Below are 6,736 nucleotides of genomic sequence, written 5' to 3'. Positions count from 1 at the left end.
AAGAGTTCTATAGTACCGTCCATCGGGGAGATGGAGGTATTGAGGGCACGGTATTAGGTGTCCCATTACGTGTCACGGAGGATCTCGTTGCCCATATCCTCCACCTCCCACTGGTAGGGGTAGCTCCTGCACATCCTGAGGATAGATTTGAGGCCCTTACGATCGTCTTAGGGCAGCCACCTCAGTCCCCCCTAGATGAGGTATCTGCTAGCTCACTTCCTATTGAAGTGAGAATCCTCTTGAGCATTCTATCCAGGTCCATCTTCCCTAAGACAGGAAGATTTGATTTTGTGAATGAGAGGGACCTAGCTATTATGTCTTACATTCTTCAGGACACCCCGGTCAACTTCCCCAAGCTGATTTATAGGTATATGTGTGAGCCTTTAGATAGACCTAGGCTCTCCCTCCCATACGGGATGATATTCACTCTCCTGTTTAGGCAGTACGAAATTTCCATTCCTGAGAGGGAACCCTCTCGTGCCTTGCGATGGACTGATCGCTTGGGTACGGGGACCATGCACAGGATGGAATTTCGGAAGAAAGACGGGATCTGGGTTAGGAAGTCCACTCTCACTGCTCAGACCACCAGACCATCACCCAGTCCTGAGCCAGACTCTGATTACCCAGACTCTCCACATCATCCAGACCTTCCATCCACTCCTCCTGCTCCTACCACCTCTGCCGGACCTTCCTCCTCAGCTCCACCATCTATGGAGGTCCGTATTGATCCAGAGCAGCTCCGAGAGCTGCGGCAGGAGATCGTCCGAGATTTGAGGGACGAGCTGCTCCGGGAGCTCCGAGGTTCCGTGCCAGCTGCCACTCCTGCACCCACTCCTGCACCCACTCCATCCTCCGCATTGGTGCCATCCTTGACAGCCGTGACAGACATGACGGCTAAAGTGCGGGAAGAGATATATAATATCAGGGATTTGATGCAGGCCCAGTTCCGCAACATGAGGGAGATCAAGAGCACCACTCGACAGTTTCGAGAGGAGATAGGCCGTGACATGCACACCACTACCGAGGGGGCCGAGCGCTTGTCGAATGTGATTGTCGGCAAGCTGGACGCACTTCAGACCTCAGTGACTGGGCTTCAGACGTCGGTGACTGAGCTCTCCACTATGCACAGCAGAGCCACCTCGTCTATCATCACACAGCTTAGCCATGTCACAGAGGCAGTCGCCCTCCTCATGGAGCGGAGCAGATTGGGAGGAGGAGCCACATCCTCCAGAGGAGGAGACGCATCCTCGAGAGGAGGAGCTACATCCTCGAGAGGAGGAGCTACATCCTCGAGAGGGGGAGCTACATCCTCGAGGAGGACATAGATGATTTTGAGTTGTGTTTTATCTTCTTTTGTATTGTTTTTGCCTTACTTATAGTATGCTCAAATGTATTCACCTTCATATCAATACAATGAGTAGACATCTTATCTTTATTTCTGTGCCAATTGACTGTGCCATTTGATGTTTGATTGTGCCATTTGTGCCATTGATTGTGTGTGTGATTACCTCCTTTTTGATATGATGACAAAAAGGGGGAGAAATATGTATAAAATATGTAATAAGGGGAGAAATATGGTTAAAATATGTAAAAGAACTCTTAAAAACACACACAAATTTGTTCTAAGTGGATTCGGTACCTCGAGGCTCATTATCTCTCTTTTGGGGCTCCTAATGGAGTAATCTCCAGAATCTATTCAAGGGATATTCGGAGATTAGCTTAATCGTACTCAAGAACAAATTGACAGATTTTCCCTCTAAAAACAAAAAATTCAGTTCAAAAATTTCAAAGCATTAAAAGGAAATTCAGAAAACTAAAACTAGTTGAATGCATATGTTGAGGGGGAGAATCTGAATTTTAATCAAGATAAATCATTGATAACATATAAGCCAAACAATTGATTGCATAATATGGAGGCTTATATAATTCCAAATGAAAGGGGGAGCTTTAACTCCGAAATTTAAATGTTTCACACCTTTCAAACTTGGATAAATTAAATTTTCAGACATTTGAATTCACTTGTGAATTTTATTTCATTATTTATTGAGCAATTCATTTTACGTATACTCAAAGTTTTGTCATCATCAAAAAGGGGGAGATTGTGGAGTGATTGATTAAAACCCCGTTTGATTTTGATGAGCTCAAAGCATTTGAGTATATCGTGTGATTACTAATGAATTCAATTGAGTGTTTCAGTGAAAATCCTGCTCAAGTGTTTCTAGACATGGTTTACAGTATTTTGGATAAGTTAAGAAGTCTGCTGAACCAATGTCTGAGACTCGAGTCGACTCCCGAGTTTCACGAGTCGACTCCAAGCGTATCAAGGTCACTGGCACGAGCTCGAGTCGACTCCTAATCAGTATGAGTCGACTCCGACTGAAAACAGACAGAAGGATAGAAGAGCAGTCTTTCAGATCTGAGATTCGAGTCGACTCCAGTGGAACGCGAGTCGACTCCCAGCGGTGCACAAAGAAAAAGTCAGAGAGTGTTTTATGGACTCTGAGATTCGAGTCGACTCCCGCATTACGCGAGTCGACTCCAAGATTGTGCGACCATCAACAGAGAAAACCATGTTACTGCCACTGAGATTCGAGTCGACTCCCAGACAGCTCGAGTCGACACCAAGACAAGCTTCACGTCAAAAGGCAGAAGACCAACTTTCGGAAACTGAGAGCCGAGTCGACTCCAAGGAAGTTCGAGTCGACTCCAAGACTGGATGAGCCAAAAGACAGAGAATCGGGAGTTCGGGCTCTGAGATTCGAGTCGACTCCCAGGACAGTCGAGTCGACTCGAGAGGGCAAAATTCAAATTTGTATCCACGGTCTACAGAGGAAAAGCCGACTCCAAAATTGCCAGGTCAGCGCCAGAAGTTGGCGAGTCGACTCCGGGCCAAGACGAGTCGACTCCCAGTCGTGACGGCAACTTTAATTCAAACTTGGAACAGTTGCCGAGTCGACTCCTGAAAAGCTTGAGTCGACTCCCGCTACAGCCGAGTCGACTCCTGATCGCGCGAGTCGACTCCAACCCACCAACGGTCACATTGTCAGGCTGCGCAGAGTGTGCAGAACGGCCAGAAAAAGTGGAGTAACGGCTAGTTTCCGTGGGGGTTGGCTTAAATAGCCACAGAAGACTGTAGCAAAATAGAGAATATACATTCCACTCCAAGCATTCAAGTCTTCAAGCTTTGCAAGTGCTCTTCAACGAGAAAAAGGGGAGATCAGCATTTACTGCGCCACCAACTTCTCCCCAGCATTCAAAGCTTCCTCCTCCTACATTCAAGTCGATCACTCATCCAAGAGGAGACCAGAGTCAAGAAGCCATTCCTCTACTTAAGCTTAAAAGCGTTTGAGGGCTTCTAAACTCATCCTTGAATATATTGTTTCATACCTGCTTTTGAGAAGCTTATTTTCTGTTTTCTTTCTACTACGTGTATTTACTTGGTTCAATCGGGGGATTGAATCAAAGGGAAAAAGGTTAGTTGGTGAGCCAGTTTTAAAACCAACGTGTGAAAGGGTTTGATTGTGAGCCCGGGAAAACAATCGGGGTTGGTTCTAGTCGGTGAGCCTGGGAAAACCGACCGAGTTCGTTGTTAGCTCGTAAAACAACAAGTTTGGTTGTGAGCTTGCAAAACAACCGGCTGTAATCCAAGGGGGTTATAGTGTATTCCCAAGAGAAACTTGGGGAGTGGACGTAGGAGCAAGGGATAGCTCCGAACCACTATAAAACTTGTGTTTGTGATTGATTGTCTCTTCCTCTTCTCATTTCATATTGCTCACAGCACATAGTAATTAATTAAATAACTTGGCATAGTTTTTAATTAATCATCCATAACGTTTTAAATTATCCAAATTGTTTTAAAACCCAATTCACCCCCCCCTCTTGGGTTGTCTATCTGGGCAACAGGAAAGCAAGGGAAGATTGTTTGGTGGCCTCTTCCTCCTCCCTTCTCCCTTCCAATGCAAGGAAAAGAAAGAAGGCTGTAGGGGCTTTGATCTTCTTCCTCTCTTCATCCTTCTTCTTCCTCCTCTCAAGCACAATCAAGGGTTGATTGAAAGAGAGGAGATCAGCCATCAAAAGTTATCTCTGCAAGGGAGCTAGCACCCCGGGGAGATAGAAAGCTTGGATTGGTCCTCTGCTTCGTGTGGATACCCGTAGAGGCCGGGCACTTGAACGGCTTCAAGCGAACCTTCATCCTAAACCACGAACTTCAGTTTGCGGTGATCATCTACCCGCACAAGGTAAAGATCTGATCTTCTAAAGGTTTTAAAAGTTTTTAATCCTTATCTATCTACGAACGGTTTTTGAACAACGTTCATGCGATGAACGGTTGATCCCGCGCATGCCTCTTCCGCTGCGTCTGAATTTTTTTTTAAATTTCAGCGGCATGATCGGGGTTTCTAACAGTGGTATCAGAGCCTAGGCTTCGTAGATTAAGGTAAGGATTAATTATTAGTAGGCTTATTAGATCTGAAAATTGAAAGATTATGCATGCTGAAAATTTTCTGCATGCAGATTTTTTCTAGGGTGCTGATTTTTGCATGCTGATTTTTATATGATAAGATGATGATTCTAATTGCATTGTTAATGAGATTACAAAGTTTAGAATCATGATTAGCATGATTAGCAACCTATGTCCTGAGATAATCAGTTAGTTTTCAGATCTGAAAATTATAATTGCTGCATGTGGTGATGATCATAGGATTCAAACCCTTTTGGTATTAAATGTAAAGACCTGCGATGTGATCTGCAATGTCATGTAATTTTTCAGATGCTTGCATGCATCTTATTTGATGTTTTGAGAGGCCTGCGTGCCTCCTAAAAGAAGATGTAATTTATTATTATTTTTATTTTACATCTGGTTGTATTTCTGTGATGTGATGTACGCCAACGATCAAGTTGAAGACAAGGCATGAGATGAACAGGGGTCTAAGCGGTTGATGGCGATTGGATCAAGAGTTGGTCAAGGATCGAATCAAGGAGGCTTGGAACCAATTCAAGAGTTGAAGACCAATTGATCGATTGACGTGCATGTGCTTGTAATACGACCTAATTAGAATCCATGATCATCACCTATTTAAAGTTTAGCTTTATTTTGATGCTGCGATTATAACTGCCTGTGATGTGCCGTTTGCATGTGATGTAAATGAAAGCCGGGTAGATAGGTTTACATGTGATGTAACAAACCCAATTGAGACCTAAATTAAAACCTCCTCAATCAAGTCGAGAGTGAACCAACATGAGCAAGTCATATTAGACTAATTGATCTAATTGGTGTCTAGGAAAGCATGAAAGGTGGTTACTTAATTAGGACCTTACTCTCTGAGTAAGGGGAGCCTCCCACCTGCTTACCTGGCAAATTGTTCGATTACCTCTTATGAAGAGCTTAAGTTGCAAACACTAAGACTTGATTAACCAATATTAAGTCAATAGGTCTTCCACTGTAGTAGAGCTGCTAAGGCCTTTCTGATGTTGATTTGTCTCGGCTGGATACAGTGGTCAGGTTGCATCGGGGGGCTGGACCTCTCTATGGACATGAGATGTTGTAGGATAAAGGTGGGGTTGGGCACCAATAACTGTTAGGTAAGGACCCAATGACGACTTTATTTCTACGGTTATACGGTGGGTATGACTTAACTAAGAAATGGGACCAATAACTGTTAGGTGAGGTCTTCATGGCTTAGAGACCAAGTAGCACTGCAACATACTTGAGAAGCATTGTAGAAGAGTTGTACATTCATCAATTTATGTGTCACCAATAACTGTTAGGTGAGGTGGCATGTAAATCGGTGGGACCGCAGTACCCACTAGAAATCCTAGTCGTGTAGGATTTCCGTTTTTCTACCAGGGGAGTGTGAGAAATTCGAGAAAATAGTGGGAGGTACATTTGTTCTAAAAGATCCTAGAATAAATTAGAATCAAGTACAAAATTCTAACTAGAATCTTTACTCTCTGAGGATTATAATGTCAGCTTCTAGACTTTTAACTCATATCCTATAGAACAACCGTTTGACCAAACCCAATTATAAAGACTGGCTCCGCAAATTTCAAAATAGTTTTGAATTATGAGAAATTAGGGTATGTGCTAGACCATGGAATCCCCGTGTTACCAATCTATCCGATCACTGATCAGCGTAAGACGCATGCTAAGTGGACGAACAATGACAATAAAGTAAGGTGCTGCACAATGGCATCCATATCCAATGAATTACAATGCTAGCATGAGAACATGAGACTGCCAGGGACATATTAAATTACCTGCAAGAGTTGTATGGTGATCAGAGTCGCGCAGCATGTTTTGAAGTGTCCAAGAGGCTCTTTAAGACAAAGATGCGTGAGGGGCAGTCTGTCCACGATCATGGTTTGACTATGATAAAGGACTTGAAGAAGCTTGAGAAGCTCGGCATGACCATGCACAAGGAATTGCAAACGGATTTGATCCCACAATTCCTTCTAGCTTCATATGAACAGTTTATACTAAATTACCATATGAACAAGATTGTATGCACCAAAATAGAATTGTTAAATAAATTGGTAACTAACTTAGGGACCTTGAAGAAGTTCAAGGGGCATCGTTTTTGCTGTCAAGTTGGTTTCTACTTTCAAGAGAGAGTCTATTTGGAAGAAGAAGAAGCCTGCAAAGAAACAGAAGACTAAGAAAACACCAAGTAAGAGAGTTCCAAGAAAAAGGCCAATTGCAAGAAAAAGTGTTTCCATTGCATCATGGACGGCCATTGGA

This window comes from Phoenix dactylifera, unplaced genomic scaffold, assembly GCF_009389715.1.
Source record: "Phoenix dactylifera cultivar Barhee BC4 unplaced genomic scaffold, palm_55x_up_171113_PBpolish2nd_filt_p 000729F, whole genome shotgun sequence".
In the NCBI taxonomy this organism is placed as follows: Eukaryota; Viridiplantae; Streptophyta; class Magnoliopsida; order Arecales; family Arecaceae; genus Phoenix; species Phoenix dactylifera.
Note: the sequence above shows the minus strand (reverse complement) of the source record.